General features: G+C 39.0%; 1 protein-coding gene and 1 non-coding gene across 2 annotated transcripts in view; one reads left to right on the forward strand and one right to left on the reverse strand.

The window, feature by feature from the left end:
* GULP1 (GULP PTB domain containing engulfment adaptor 1) overlaps nucleotides 1-16,413 on the reverse strand; it is a 330,502-nt gene that overhangs the window by 263,374 nt on the left and 50,715 nt on the right. The gene's annotated exons all lie outside the window — the stretch shown is intronic.
* On the forward strand, nucleotides 2,426-2,529 carry LOC138077270 (U6 spliceosomal RNA). Its single transcript, XR_011144730.1, has one exon. It is a non-coding gene; the product is annotated as a U6 spliceosomal RNA (small nuclear RNA).

The raw sequence follows: 16,413 nt of genomic DNA on the forward strand, positions 1-16,413 counted from the left end.
GCATGAGTTAGTAAAGATTCAGAACTTCAACACAGAGTGGAGAGACAGCCAGAGTGGCAGAAAAATGGAAATCCGTTTTAGAGAAGAAACTACAACCCTTCCAAGAATAGCCAGACACAATTACTGAACAGATGGGGGTGTGATAATTATAAACATATTTTCACCTTTCTTCTGCACAGCTATTAAGAATCACGTAAATTTCAGAAGCCCTTTCTCAGATACAACACAGGAGACCTCATAAAAGACTGGTTTCGTGTATTACTGAAATAATGATGACTAAACAGACACCAAAATTTTTTTCTTAAAATGCGCATATGTTTAAGATTGTGGTTAATAATTAAATAATTATTTATCTTTACCTATAAGGGGGAAGGAATGCTCTTAGTGAGTTGTCCAAGATAATGTATACCTCATCAATGATGTATCTGGGAGCCTGGAGAGATCTTTAAGTGTAATGGGAAAGCAGCATCTTTGAACATCCTGCTCTTTAAGTTAAGGGAGGTCAATAAAGACGTTTCCAGAAAAAAAACTGAATACTTAGTCTGTCTTTCCATTAATGTCTGCAAAGAATAAAGTAGGCTTTCATTACTGGAATACATTTACAAATACTAATTTTACAAATAAAAATATGAGAAATATGGTTTTGAAATAAGCAGTGTTCAGGCAACATGTGGCCACTAATTTGCCCAAGAAGTTAAAGCTGAAATGAATCTCTAGATCTTATTCTTCTCAGATACAGGTAGTAAATTTCTCTGACTCTTATTTCAAGTTGGGATCATTGGCACAGGGTTCTGAATTGCAAACAGAAATGCACTCTAGTAAATTTAAGTACAAAGAAATTTATGGAAGGTGATTACAGACTCACAGAAACTCCATGATGGCCAAAGAACTAAGCTATGCAGTCAGAAACAGCACTGAAATAAGAGCATCAAACCGGCCCCAGACCAAAAAACACACAGTGCTGTGTGCTCAGCACTGCCGCCAGCACCAGGCATTCTCACTCAAGTCCTTTTTGCTAACAGGATCTGTGCACCAGATACTATATTAGAAACTCTGTATGGCAGGCCCTGTAGATGAAATGTATCAGCCACTATCAATGCCAGAATGAATTCCATGGTGCCTGTTTCTTGTCATTAATTTCTGATTGGAAGACTTACCTCTGCACCTCTGATTAACAGTGCCTGCATCATACAAGTCCTTGATGCACAAGAGGCTGAGGAAGCAAGATTCTGGCTTCTGTTCTGGTAAATGACTCCTAAGGAAGGATTTTCCCAAAGACATGAAAAGTGGCAAAGACGTTGGAAGAAGTATCTAAGATGCCAAAGGTATCAAAGACATGAGACCATCATTGTGAATTTCTGTGGAGTATCTGCAAGCTAGCATTTGAGAAACAGTCTATACCACTGACTGGGACTCCATAATCTGGACCTGTCAAGCTCTGTCTCACCTCCTCCCACTCTCTTCCCACCAGCCACACTGGACTCAGTGGTCCTCCAACAAAAAGGGCTCTTCTGGCATTAGCATTTCTCCCCTGAGTGTTTCACTGCCCAGAAATCTGAGCTTCCAAATGTATTCATAGCTGAGGTCTGCTTCATTTACAGGTCTCCACTTAAATGTCACTTTCTGAAGGAGACAGCCCAACGACCACATCCATGGATATCTTCACCCGTATCTACTCGATCCATTCTTGTCACCCTGTTCTATTTGCTTTCTGGCACTAATCACTATTTGATTTTGCTTGACTTGTTTATTTTTAGCCTCAATTGCCATAATCACCATAATATAAGCTCTGTAGTTCTATGGGTGTTGTCTGTCCTTTTCTGTTCTTTTTAATCTTCAGAACCTAAAACAGTGTCCAGTATCTGTTAGTCTTTTAAATATTGGTTGCATAATAAATGGACCCCTGCTATAGCAAAATAGGTCCATCTAATAAATGTGGAGACTGAGGAACAGCATCTACTTCCTTTGTCTATGGTCACACAACAAACTAATAATCAAAGTGCAAGGCCTGGATTCCAAACCATGGAATTTCTGGGAAGATAAATGGCTGGATGGCATCATCGACTCGATGGACATGAGTCTGAGTGAACTCCCGGAGTTAGTGATGGACAGGGAGGCCTGGCGTGCTGTGATTCATGGGGTTGCAATGAGTCGGACATGACTGAGCGACTGAACTGAACTGAAAGACGCAAGGAGCTTCTGCGGCTTCCTAAAGAAATGGAGGCAGCAGAGAGGAGCAGAAAGAACACTGATTAGGAAAAAAGCATGAGTTCTACAATCATACACCTCTGAGGCTCAAATCTATGTCCCCAAACCTAACATAAGCCTTACAGGGTTTTCAGAGAATTAAATGTGACTATATTGTACATTGTACATATAAATCATTTCCAATACCTGACATGTACAGGAGATCAACTAGAGGCAAGTGCTAACCTTGAGTACATACACTAAAATTGGAATAATATAGAGATGATTATCATGGTACGATGCAAGGATAACACACAAACTCATGAAGCATTCCCCATTTTTCTACCATATACAGAACAGATAAACAACGAGGAAATACTGTATAGCACAGGGATCTGTATTCAGTATCCTCTTCAGTTCAGTTCAATCACTCAGTCTTGTCTGACTCTTTGTGACCCCATGGACTGCAGAACCATGACCATCACCAAGGCCCAGAGTTTACTCAAACTCATGTCCATGATGCTATCTAATCATCTCATCTACTTTCATCCCCTTCTCCTCCTGCCTTCAATCCTGCCCCACATCATGGTTTTTTCCACTGACTCAGTTTTTCGCATCAGGTGTTTGGATGCAAAGTATTAGAGTTTCAGCTTCAGCATCAGTCCTTCCAATGAATATTCAGGACAAATTTCGTTTAAGATTGACTGCTCTGATTTCCTGTTGCCCAAGGGATTCTCAAGAGACTTCTCCAACACCACAGTTCAAAAGCATTAATTCTTCAGACTTCAGCTTTCTTTATAGTCCAAATCTCACATCCATACATGACTATTAGAAAAACTATAGCTTTGACTAGATGGACCTTTGAGGGCAAAGTAACATCTCTGCTTTTTAATATGCTGTCTAGGTTGGTCACAACTTTTATTCCAAGGAGCATCTTTGAATTTCATGGCTGCAGTGATTTTGGACCTCAAAAAAAAAAAAGCCTGTCACTGTTCCGATTGTTTCCCCATCTATTTGCCATGAAGTGATGGGACTGGATGCCATGATCTTAGTTTTCTGAATGTTGAGTTTTAAGCCAACTTTTTCACTCTCCTCTTTCACTTTCATCAAGAGACTCTTTAGTTCATCTTTGGTTTCTGCCATAAGGGTGGTGTCATCTGCATATCTGAGATTGTTGATATATCTCCTGGCAACCTTGATTCCAGTTTGTGCTTCATCCAGCCTGGCGTTTCTCATGATGTACTCTGCAAATAAGTTAAATAAGCAGGGTGACAATATATAGACTTTATATACTCCTTTCCCGACTTGGATCAGTCTATTCTTCCATGTCCAGTTCTAACTGTTGCTTCTTAACATGCATACCGATTTCTCAGGAGGCAGGTCAGCTGGTCTGGTATTCCCATCTCTTGAAGAATTTTCCACAGTTTGTTGTGATCCACACAGTCAAAGGCATAGTCAATAAAGCAGAAGTAGATGTTTTTCTGGAACTCTCTTGCTTTTTCTATGATCCAACCAATGTTGGCAATTTGATCTCTGGTTCCTCTGCCTTTTCTAAATCCATTTTGAACATCTGGAAGTTCACGGTTCATGTACTGTTGAAGCCTGGCTTGGAGAATTTTAAGCTAATTTGCTAGAATGTGTGATGAATGCAATTTTGTGATAGTTTGAACATTCTTTGGCATTGCCTTTCTTTGGGACTGGAATGAAAACTGACTCTTTTCAGTCCTGTGGCCACTGCTGAGTTTTCCAAATTTTCCAGCAGAGCAGCACTTTCACAGCATCATCTTTTAGGATTTGAAATAGCTGAATTGGAATTCTGTCACCTTCACTAGCTTTGTTCATAGTGATATTTCCTGAGGCCCACTTGACTTCACATTCCAGGATGTCTGGCTCTAGGTGAGTGATCACACCATCATGATTATCTGGGTCATAAAGATCTTTTTGGTATAGTTCTTCCCTGTATTTTGCCATCTCTTAATATCTTCTGCTTCTGTCAGGTCCGTGCCATTTCTGTCCTTTATTTTGCCCGTTTTTGCATAAAAAGTTCCCTTGTTATCTCTAATTTTCTTGAAAAGATCTCTAGTCTTTCCCATTCTATTCTTTCCTCTATTTCTTGGCATTGATCACCGAGGAAGGCTTTCTTATCTGTGCTTGCTATTTTTTGAAACTCTACAATCAAATGAGTATATCTTTTCCTTTTCTCCTTTGCCTTTCACCTCTCCTTTTTACTCAGCTATGTAAGCCCTCCTCAGACAACCATTTTACCTTTTTACATTTCTTTTTCTTGGGGATGGTCTTGCTCGCTGCCTCCTGTACAATGTCACAAACCTCTGTCCATAGTCCTTCAGGCACTCTATCTGATCTAATCCCTTAAATCTATTTGTCACTTCCACTGTATAATCGTAAGGGATTTGACATAGGTCATACATGAACGATCTAAGGGTCTATCCTACTTCAATTTAAGTCTGAATTTGGCAATAAGGAGTTCATGATCTGAGCCACAGTCTGCTCCCAGTCTTGTTTTTGCTGACTGTATAGAGTTTCTCCATCTTTGGCTGCAAAGAACATAATCAATCTGATTTCGGTATTGACCTTCTGCTGAAAGCCATGTGTAGAGTCTTCTCTTGTGTTGTTGGAAGAGGGTGATTGTCATGACCATTGAATTCTCCTGACAAAACTCTGTTAGCCTTTGCCCTGCTTCATTTTGTACTCCAAGGCCAAATTTCCCTGTTATTCCAAGTATCTCTTAACTTCCTACTTTTGCATTCCAGTCCCCTATAATGAAAAGAACATCTTTTTTGAGTGTTTGTTAGTTCTAGAAGTTCTTGTAGGTCTTCATAGAACTGTTCAGCTTCTTCAGCATTACTGGTCAGGGCATAGACTTGGATTACTGTGATACTGAATGGTTTGCCTTGGAAACAAACAGAGATCATTCTATCGTTTTTGAGACTGCATCCAAGTACTGCATTTCAGACTCTTGTTGACTATGAAGGCTACTCCATTAATTCTAAGGGATCCTTTCCCACAGTAGTAAATGCAATGGTCATCTGATTTAAATTCACCCATTCCAGTCCATTTTAGTTCACTGATTCCTAAAATGTCAATGTTCACTCTTGCCACCTATTTGACCATTTCCAATTTACCTTGATTCATGGACCTAACTTTCCAGGTTCCCATACAATATTCTCCTTTATAGCATCAGACTTTACTTCTATCAGCATTCACATCCACAACTGGGTATTGTTTTTGCTTTGGCTCTGTCTCTTCATTCTTTCTGGAGTTATTCCTCTACTCTACTCCCAGAAGCATATTGGGCACTTACCAACCTAGGAAGTTCATCTTTTGGTGTCCTTTTTGCCTTTTCATGCAGGTTATGGGGTTCTTAAGGCAAAAATACTGAAGTGGTTTGCCATTCCCTTCTCTAGTGGACAACTTTTGTCAGAACTCTCCACCATGACCCATCTATCTTGGGTGGCCCTACATGGCATGGCTCATAGTTTCATTGAGTTAGACAAAGCTATGGTCCATGTGATCAGTTTGATTAGTTTTCTGTGATTGTGGTTTTCATTCTGTCTGCCCTCTGATGGATAAGATAAGAAGCTTGTGGAAGCTTCCTGATGGGAGAGAATGACTGAGGGGGAAACTGGGTCTTGTTCTGATGGGCAGGGCTGGTTTCCCTCCCTTTTGTTTGACCTGAGGCCAAACTATGGTGGAGGTAATGAAGGTAACAGTGACCTCCTTCAAAAGGTTCCAGTGCCCTCAACCCTGTAGCAGGCCACCACCAACCCACATCACCATAAGAGACTCCTGGCCACTCACCGGCAAGTCTGGGTCAGTCTCTCGTGGGTCACTGCTCCTTTCTCCTGGATCCTGGAGCACACAAGCTTTGGTTTGTTCCCTCCAAGAGTCTGTTTCCCCAGTTCTGTGTAAGTTCTGGCAGGTCTATGGTGGGGTTAATGGTGACCTCCTCTAAGAGGAGGAGCTTATGTTATACCCAGGGTTGTTGCACCCAGAGCCCCATCCCCTGTGGCAGGCCCCTGCTGACCTGTACCTCCGCAGGAGAAACTTAAGCACTCAAAGGTAGGTCACAGGAAACACATAGAACAGGGAACTATATTCAGTATCTTATAATAAACCATAATGAAAAATAAGAATATACACACACACACACAACTGATTCACTTTGCTGTACGCCAGAAACTAACACAACATTGTAAATCAACTATATACTTTAATAAAAATTTTTGAAAATTAGAGGTCATAAAAATGATTGCTACTTTATGAGTAATGATCCATGTCTGAGTTTATATTCACCTAACAATATGCTAAGAGAGACATCCTTAACATAATCTAAATCAGAGCTTTTGTATATTAAATGAAAGCATTCATTCTTTCCCTCACCTAAAATTTATTTGGAATCTGCTATATGCCAGCCATGTGTTATATACAGGTTGAAGTCTCTAAATTTCTCCCCAGCTATCAATGTGAAGGCCTTGTAATCCATTATTGCCATCTCCAAGACCATCTTGACACTGTCAGCAATGGGCAAAGATAGGCTATTGCTTTCATTTTTCATTTTATTTCTAAGAATTTGTTAAGTGAAGAACTTTGAGAAGTTCTGGAAACACAGAAGCCATTTGAAGACTCCTGCCTTCAAGGTACTTACAGTTTCATGAGATAAACAGACAAAAAGAAAATTGATAGTAATGTGACATATACAGGATGTTATAGGAGTCCAGAGGAGTGGTACCCAACCTAGAGTGTAAAGTGGAAGAAGCAGTTTTGGGCAGAATGCCAGTTGAAGGAAGAGGAGGACTTAGCCATGGGTAGAATAAGGAGTCATAAATGGGAAGGAAATCCAAAAAAATGAGGTGATGTATGTATACATATGGCTGATTCCCTTTGCTGTACAGCAGGAAATAACATAACATTGTAAAGCAACCATATCCCAATCAAAATTAAATGAAAAGAAGAAGAGGTCAGCTTGCCAGCAGAGGAAAAAAAAAAGTAGCTTCAAAGGCCCTGAGAAGTTAAGCATAGCACCTCAAAGAAACTAACAAATGCCAGAGAGTAGGGTCACAAGAATTTCCAAAAGAGAGAACTTCCAAAAAATTCTGTCCCCAATCCTCTTCAGGAGCCCTAATTTAGCTACAAATGGTTAATTGTCCTTAATTACTTTGCTTTCCTCAAAAACGAGAAAGAATGTCTTCCTTTAATTATTAGATTATCTCTAGTCTGGCACTCGGAGAAGGCAATGGCACCCCATTCCAGTACTCTTGCCTGGAAGATCCCATGGATGGAGGAGCCTGGTAGGCTGCAGTCCATGCTAAGGGTCGGACACGACTGAGCGACTTCCCTTTCACCTTTCACTTTCGTGCACTGGAGAAGAAAATGGCAACCCACTCCAGTGTTCTTGCCTGGAGAATCCCTGGGACGGGGGAGCCTGGTGGGCTGCCGTCTATGGGGCTGCACAGAGTCGGACATGACTGAAGTGACTTAGCAGCAGTAGCAGTCTGGCACCAATCTTCAGTTTGGGGTTTGGCATTATCTTTTTGAAAATATATACCCATGTTTTCAACATTATATTTTCATCAAAACTCAATTTTATGTTTCTTTCTAAAACTCCCTTCGTATTAGAGAATTTTCTTAAAGGAATTGTCCTTTGTGTCTTTCTCTGTGCCCAGAATGTCTTCAAGTCACCTTTCTTGGGCAATTTTCTTTCTTCTTTTATTTATTTATTGAAGGACAATTTCTTTATAGAATTTTGTTGTTTTCTGTTGAACCTCAACATGAATCAGCCGTTAAGTACACATATAGAGCCCCTGTTTGAGTTTCCTGAGCTGTACAGCAAATTCCCACTGGCTATCTATTTTACATATGGTAACGTAAGTTTCCATGTTACTCTTTCCATACATCTCACCCTCTCCCCATGTCCATAAGTCTATTTTCTATGTCTGTGTCTCTACGGCTGCCCTGTAAATAAGTTCTTCACTACCATCCTTCCAGATTCCATAAATACATGTTAAAATATGATATTTATCTTTGGGTCCTAGGTTTTCACCCATCTCATTAGAACTGACTCAAATGTGTTCCCTTTTGTGGCTGAGTAATATTCCATTGTGTATATGTACCACAACTTCTTTTTCCAGTCATCTGTCAATGGACGTCTAGGTTGCTTCCATGTTCTAGTTATTGTAAATAGTGCTGGAATGAACAATGGGATCCATGTGTCTTTTCCAATTTTTATTTCCTCAGGGTATATGGCTAGGAGTGGGATTGCTGGGTCATATGGTGGTTTTATTCCTAATTTTTTAAGGAATCTCCATACCGTCTTCCATAGTGGCTGTGTCAATTTATATTCCCACCAACAGTGCAAGAGTGTTCCCTTTTCTCCACACCCTCCCCAGCATTTATTGTTTGTGGACTTTCTGATGATGGCCATTCTGACCGGTGTGAGGTGATATCTCAGTGTAGTTTTGATTTGCATTTCTCTAATAATGAGTGATGTTGAGCATCTTTTCATGTGTTTGTAAGCCATCTCTATGTCTTCTTCGGAGAAATGTCTGTTTCTGTCTTTTCCCCACTTTTTGATTGAATTGTTTGTTTTTCTGGCATTGAGTTGTATGAGGTGCTTATGTATTTTGAAAGTTAATCCTTTGTCAGTGTCATTTGCTATTATTCTCTCCCATTCTGAGGGTTGTCTTTTCACCTTGCTGTTTCCTTTGCTGTGAAAAAGCTTTTAAGTTTAATCAGGTCCCACTTGTTTACTTTTGTTTTTATTTCCATTACTCTAGGAGGTGGGTAATAGAGGATCTTGTTTGACTTTATGTCACCAAGTGTTATGCCTATGTTGTCCTCTAAGAGTTTTATAGTTTCTGTTCTTACATTTAGGTCTTTAATCCATTTTGAGTTTATCTTTGTGTATGGTGTTAGGAAGTGTTCTAATTTCATTCTTTTACATGTAGCTGTCCAGTCTTCCCAGCACCATTTATTGAAGAGGCTATCTTTGTCCCATTGTATATTCTTGCCTCCTCTGTCAAAAATAAGGTACCCATAGGTACATGGGTTTATTTCTGGCCTTTTTATCTTGTTCTATTGGTCTATGTTTCTGTTTCTGTGCTAGTAGCATACTGTCTTGATGACTGAAGCTTTGTATTATAATCAGAAGTCAAGAAGGTTGATTCCTCCAGCTCCATTCTTCTTTCTCAAGGCTGCTTTGGCTACTCAGGATCTTTTGTGTTTCCATATGAATTGTGGAATTTTTTGTTCGAGTTCTGTGAAAAATGTCATTGGTAATTTGATAGTGATCACATTAAATCTGTAGATTGATTTTGGTAGTATAGTCATTTAAACAATAGTGACTCTTCCTACCCAGGAACATGGAATATCTCTCCATCTGCTTATGTCATCTTTGATTTCTTTCATTAGTGTCTTATAATTTTCTGTGTACGGTTCTTTTGACTCCTTAGGTAAGGTTATTCCTATTTAATTCTTTTTGTTGCAATGGCGAATGGGATTGATTCCTTACTTTCTTTTTCTGATTTTTCATAGAAAAATATAGAAATGCAAGTGACTTCTGTGTATTGTTCTTGTATCCTACAACTGCTAAATTCATTGATTACCTGTAGTAATTTTCTGATACTATCTTTAGGGTTTTCTGAGTAGAGGATCATGTCATCTGCAAACAGTGAGAGCTTTACTTCTTCTTTTCCAATCTGGATTCCTTTTATTTCTTTTTCTTCTGATTGCTGTAGCTAGGACTTCCAAAACTATGTTGAGTAATAGTGTGGAAAGTGGACACCCTTGTTCCTGATCTTAGGGGGAACGCTTTCATTTTTCCAACATTGAGAATAATGTTTGCTGTAGGATCATCATATATGGCCTTTACTATGTTGAGGTAGGTTCCTTCTATGCCCATTTTTTGAATAAATTTAATCCTAAATGGGTGCTGAATTTTGTCAAAGGCTTTTTCTGTATCTATTGAGATGATCATATGGTTTTTATCTTTCAGTTTTATCTTTCAATATGGTGTATCACATTGATTGATTTGCATATACTGAAGAATCCTTGCATTCCTGGAATAAACCCAATTTGATCATGGTGTATTAGCTTTTTGCTGTGTTGCTGAATTCTGTTTGCTAAAATTTTGTTGAGGATTTTTGCATCTATGGTTATCAGTGATAATGGCCTGTACTTTTCTTTTTTAGCATTGTCTTTGTCTGGTTTTGGTATCAGGGTAATGGTGGCCTCGTAAAATGAGTTTGGAAGTGTTCCTTTCTCTGCAATTTTTTGAAAGAGTTTTAGAAGGATAGGCATTAGCTCTTCTCTAAATGTTTGATAGAATTCTGCTGTGAAGTCAGCTGGTCCTGGGTTTTTGTTTTGGGGGAAGATTTTTGACTACAGCTTCAGTTTCAGTGCTTGTAATTGTGTTGTTCATGATTTCTACTTCTTCCTGGTTAAGAATCTGTCCATTTCTTCCAGGCTATCCATTTTATTGTCATATAGTTGTTCATAATAGTCTCTTAAAATCCCTTGTATTTCTGCATTGTCTGTTGTAACCTCTCCTTTTTCATTTCTAATTTTGTTGATTTGATTCTTCTCTCTTTTTTTCTTGATGAGTCTGGCTAAATGCTTGTCAATTTTATTTTCTCGAAGAACCAGCTTTTAGTTTTATTAATCTTTACTATTGTTCCTTTCATTTCTTTTTCATTTATTTCTGCTCAGATCTTTATGATTTCTTGCCTTCTACTAATTTTGGGATTTTTTGTTGTTGTTCTTTTTCCAGTTGTTTTAGGTGTAAAGTTAGGTTGCCTATTTGCTGTTTTTCTTGTTTCTTGAGATAGGGCTGCGTTGCTATAAACTTCCCTCTGAGAACTGTTTTGCTGCATCCCATAGGTTTTGAGTTGTTTTCATTGTCATTTTTTTCTAGAAATGTTTTGATTTCCCTTTTGATTTCCTCAGTAACCTGGTTATTTAAGAAATGTGTTGTTTAATCTCCATGTGTTTGTGTTCCTTACAATTTTATTCTTGTAATCAACATCTAGTCTCATAGCATTGTGGTCAGAGAAGATGCTTCTATGATTTCAATTTTCTTAAATTTACTGAGGTTTGATTTGTGACCCAAGATGTTGTCTATTCTGGAGAATGTTTCATGTGCATTTAAGAAAAGGTGTATTCTTCAGCATTTGGATGGGATGGCCTGAAGATGTCAATGAGATCCATCTCATCTAATGTACCATTTAAGACTTGTGTTTCCTTATTGATTTTCTGTTTCAACGATCTGTCCATTGGTGTGAGTGGGGAGTTAAAGTCACCTACTATTATTGTGTTACTGTCAATTTCTCCTTTTATGTCTATTAGTGTTTGTCTTATGTATTGAGGTGTTCCAATGTTGGCTGCATAGATATTTACAATTGTTATGTCTTCCTCTTGGATTAATCCCTTGATCATTATGTGGTGTCATTCCTAATCTTTTGTAATCGTCTTTATTTTAAGGTCTATTTTGTCTGTATGAGGATAGCTACTCCAGCATTTTTTTTGCTTCCCATTTGCATGGAAACATTTTTCCATCCTCTCACTTTCAGTCTATGTGTGCCTTTAGGTCTGAAGTGGGTTTCTTATAGACAGCATATATATGGGTCCTGTTTTTGTATCCATTCAGCCTATCTGTCTTTTGGTTGGAGCATTTAATCCATTTACATTTAATGTAATTATTGATATATATCTTCCTATTGCCATTTTCTTAATTGTTTGGGGTTGATTTGGTAGATCTTTTTTCTTCTCTTGTATTTCTGGACTGCATAAGTCCCTTTAACGTTTGTTGTAAAGCTGGTTTGGTGGTACTGAATTCTCTTAACTTTCACTTGTCGGAAAAGCTTTTTATTTCTCCATCAGTTTTGAATGAGATCCTTGCCAGTACAGTAATGTTGGTTGTAGATTTTTCCCTTTCAGTACTTTAAATATATCCTGCCATTCCCTTCTGGCCTGCAGAGTTTCTGCTGAAAGATCAGCTGTTAAACATATGGGGTTTCCACTGTATGTTACTTGTTGCTTCTCCCTTCTTGCTTTTAATATTCTTTCTTTGTGTTTAGTCTTTGTTAGTGTGACTAGTATGTGTCTTGGTGTGTTTCTCCTTGGGTTTATCCTGTATGGGACTCTTTGCACCTCTTGAACTTGATTGACTATTTCCTTTTCCGTGTTGAAGAAATTTTCAAACATAGTCTCTTCAAAAATTTTCTCATACCCTTTCTTCTTCTCTTCTTCTTCTGGGACCCCTATATTCAAATGTTGGTGCATTTGATATTGTCTCAGAGGTCTCTGAGACTATCCTCAGTTCTTTTCACTCTTTTTGCTTTATTCTGCTTTTCAGAAGTTATTTACATTTTATCTTCCAGCTCATTGATTAGTTCTTCTGCTTCAGATATTCTGCTATTGATTCCTTCTAGAGTATTTTTAATTTCAATAATTGTGTTGTTTGTCTCTGTATGTTTATTTTTTACTTCTTCTAGGTCTTTATTAATTGATTCTTGCCTTTTCTCCACTTTATTTTCAAGGTTTTTGATCATCTTTACTATCATTATTCTGAATTCTCTTTCAGGTAGTTTTCCTATTTCCTCTTCATTTATTTGGACTTCTGTGTTTCTAGTTTGTTCCTTCATTTGTGCAGTATTTCTCTGTCTTTTCATTATTTTTTTTTAACTTATTGTTTTTGAGGTCTCCTTTTCCCAGGCTTCAAGGTTGAATTCTTTCTTCCTTTTGGTTTCTGCCCTTCTAAGGTTGGTCCAGTGGTTTGTGTAAGATTTGTGTCGAGTGTTTGTTTGTTTTTCCTCTGATGAAGGCTGAGTGGGGTGGTAACCCTATCTGCTGTTGATTGGGTTTGTATTTTTGCTTCGTTTTTGTTTAGATGAGGCATCCTACACAGGGTGCTAGGGTGGTTGGTTGGGTGATGCCTCTTGCATTCAAGAGGTTTCCTTTGTGTGAGTTCTCACTATTTGATACCCCCTAGGGTTAGTTCTCTGGTGGCCTAGGGTCTTGGAGTCAGTGCTCCCACTCTGAAGGATCAGGGCTTGATCTCACAAAGGATATTCTCTCACTGTTGCAACAAGATTATCAGAGTCAGCTGTGGCTCTCCTCTGCATCATCTTCATTCTGCAACCCAGATAAATGAAGCCACACCCTTGGGACCCTGGCTGAAAAGGTGCTTATGAGGTGGCTGGTGCTCTGCCTGAGTCAGAGGAGGAGGCCTGGGATCCAGTGCCCCAGGGCAGGCGATATGAAGGCGAAGGAAGCTGGCAGCCTTCCTTCCATGGAACTCACCCTCAGAAATGTGGCAACAGCAGGGATGCTCACTGCCCCACAGGCAGAGGGCATGGTGGGGCACATGACACAGTGGTGAGAGGCCTTGTGTTCCAGCTGTCAAAGCCATAGCCCCCCCAAAAAACACCAACCCAATGTTGAAGGTGGTGAGGAGAAACCTGCTCACCCACAACTCACAAGATGAGCCAGGAAATTTTCTCTTTAATTCCTCCACAGAGCAGTTCTCATTTCCTTCCATAAAGTGACAGCACTTTCTACATTACTTCCATTATAACTCTTAGCAAATTACCTTTTAATAAGCTTCTCTCTTGCTGGACTGAGCTACTGGAGGGAAGGTTTTGATCTTTGTATCCCAAACATGATTTTTCTTTTTTCCTAATAAACACTTTTCATTTTAGAAGAATGTTAGATTTATACAAAAGTTTCAAGAACAATATAAATAGAAAATTCCCTAAGAATTTTTTTAAAAATGCAGGTTCTGATACAACAGGTTGGGAAAGTCCCGATAGTCTGGGCTTCTAACAAGTTTCTAACTCAAGTATATGTGGCTGATGCAGGATCAGGATTTGATAAGTGATGCTCCTACTCATGATCAGTCACTCAGTCATGTCCAACTCCTTGTGACCCCATGGACTGTAGCCCACCTGGTTCCTCTGTCCATGGGATTCTCCAGGCAAGAATCCTAGAGTGGGTTATCATTTCCTCCTCTAGGGGAATCTTCCTGACCCAGGGATCTAACCCATATCTCTAGCATATCCTGAATTGGCAGGCAGATTCTTTACCACTAGTGCAGCCTGGGAAGACTTGGTAAGGGATGAGTATCAGGCAAATTAGGACAAAGGTTCACAACACTTGCTGTAAATTAGAATAATCAGGGAAAGTGTTTTGTTTATTTTTAAAATGGCACCTCCAGGGATTCTATTCTAACTTATCTGTCCTAAACCTAGGAATATATATTTTAAAAAAGCTTTAAAGGTAAACCAAATATGCAGCCAGAGATAAAACCCACTGCTGCTGCTGCTGCTGCTGCTGCTAAGTCGCTTCAGTCTTCCTAAATTGTCAGACACCTATATCTTCGCAGGCTGTCTGTTTCTGTCTCTGCAGACCAGAAATAACACAAATATCTGGTAAAGTATTACTGAGACTAAGCAAAACAAAAGTCAGCACCACATTCAGTGCTTATTAAATTCCAGGTGCTTGAAAATGTTAATTACAAATTCAGACAAGGTACAGGCCATGTAGATCCACGTTTCTCACCAATAAACCTTTGAGAACATTCTTCCTAAGCTGTCCTCTCAGAGTCAACAGATCTGAACTCCAGCTGTCATGTCAAAGGGCAGAGGTCACGCTGTTAGAATGGAGTCCGCATAGAAATCTGCTAGTCTTTAGGGAATGTGGGCTCAGTATCCTTTTATTAATTCAGCCGCCCCACAGCTGGGCCTGGAGTCCCTGCCCATGCAGGACAGAAACAGCTTTGTAAAGGGACAGTCCACAAGGTGGCTAAATGGGTTAAATAAGCTGCTTTTTCCAGAACAAACAGTGGTCACATCAGAATTGCAGTTGGTCTTAAGGAAAGGTCTCAGAGAACCTTCTGGTTTCAAACTGCTGTTTATAGGCTTGAGGGCAGAGCTCCCAATAACATTCAAAGAGTGATATGCATTCATTAAAATTCATGCCAGAGGGATATTAGCTGTTGTTTGGGGAAAAAATAAAAAAAATGCAAGTCTTCCATAGCTCTTCTTCTAACAGAAAGCCCCTTCTCCCCTCTCCAAGGAATACAGAGGTAGCGCTACTTTAACCAGACACTGACAAAAAAAGGGTTATCTTGTTTTTTTCATGTTCTTCAATCAACTGTTTTGATCAAGCTAAACTAAGGTTACTAGGTGCTTGGGATGATTAAAGAGTTAAAAGGTTAAGAGATGCCATACATAATTATTATTCCCTTAATCGTGCCTTTACCTAAACCAACCACTAACTTTTTTTAGTAACAGGTAAGTATTTTGGCCCAAAATATGGTCACCTGCCTGAACAGCTGGAATACTTTTGACTATCAAGACCAAATCACATATTTTCAATGGCTCTTTTACCTCTATCATCTCATATCATTTGAATAATACACTTAATAAACAGTAAAATAAATAGTGAGGAGGCATTTGTAAAAAGTGTGGTCTAAAAAATGCCGCTGGCCACAACAGTAAAAAAAGGATGTTTCGGTCATCATCCACTGCAGGGGCCCCAACCTGTATCCCTACAGGGCTCAGGATGGAGAAAAATAGGATACTGGCCCCAGATAATTAAGGTGCATATAAAGAAAATGACTTCTTTGAGCCAAGATTCTTGCATGTTCCCATGCATATTTAAAGAAAAGCACTGAATTTATTGACTTGGCATGTCTGGTTTTCTTTAACTAGCAGTAATCTTTTGATGTTCGACTCTCTGGTTTTTAATTGCTTGTTTGACCTTCTATATATCCTAGCTCCTCCCTCACTTCTCCCGAGCTGTCCCTCAGAGCTATCTGAGAGGCTGCCTCCCAGGCTTAAGCTCTCAGCAAGTCCCCCTGAATAAACTATAATTCTCAACTTTTAGGTGGTGCATTTTTTTTCAATCAATGAAACACATATAAATATGGAAGGATACTCATTAAATTGTAGTAGAAGAAAGTCAATAAACTATATTTTAGTTCCATATCTGTACCTTAATTTTTTTTTTCATAAAAGTAAATGTACAATGGAAATGTACAATAAATTTGCTTTAGCGATACAGGGCATCTGTCAGCAGTTTCTATTTCTTAGTCTAGGTAGAAGAAGATTACTTTTGCAAATCAACAGACGTAGCTATCATTGACACACAGAAAAACCACTTAAGCTCATTTAGTCTTAGAGTCTTACCCTTTATGTAAAATTATCTAAA

Source organism: Capricornis sumatraensis, chromosome 3 (assembly GCF_032405125.1).
Source record: "Capricornis sumatraensis isolate serow.1 chromosome 3, serow.2, whole genome shotgun sequence".
NCBI classification, from domain to species: Eukaryota; Metazoa; Chordata; class Mammalia; order Artiodactyla; family Bovidae; genus Capricornis; species Capricornis sumatraensis.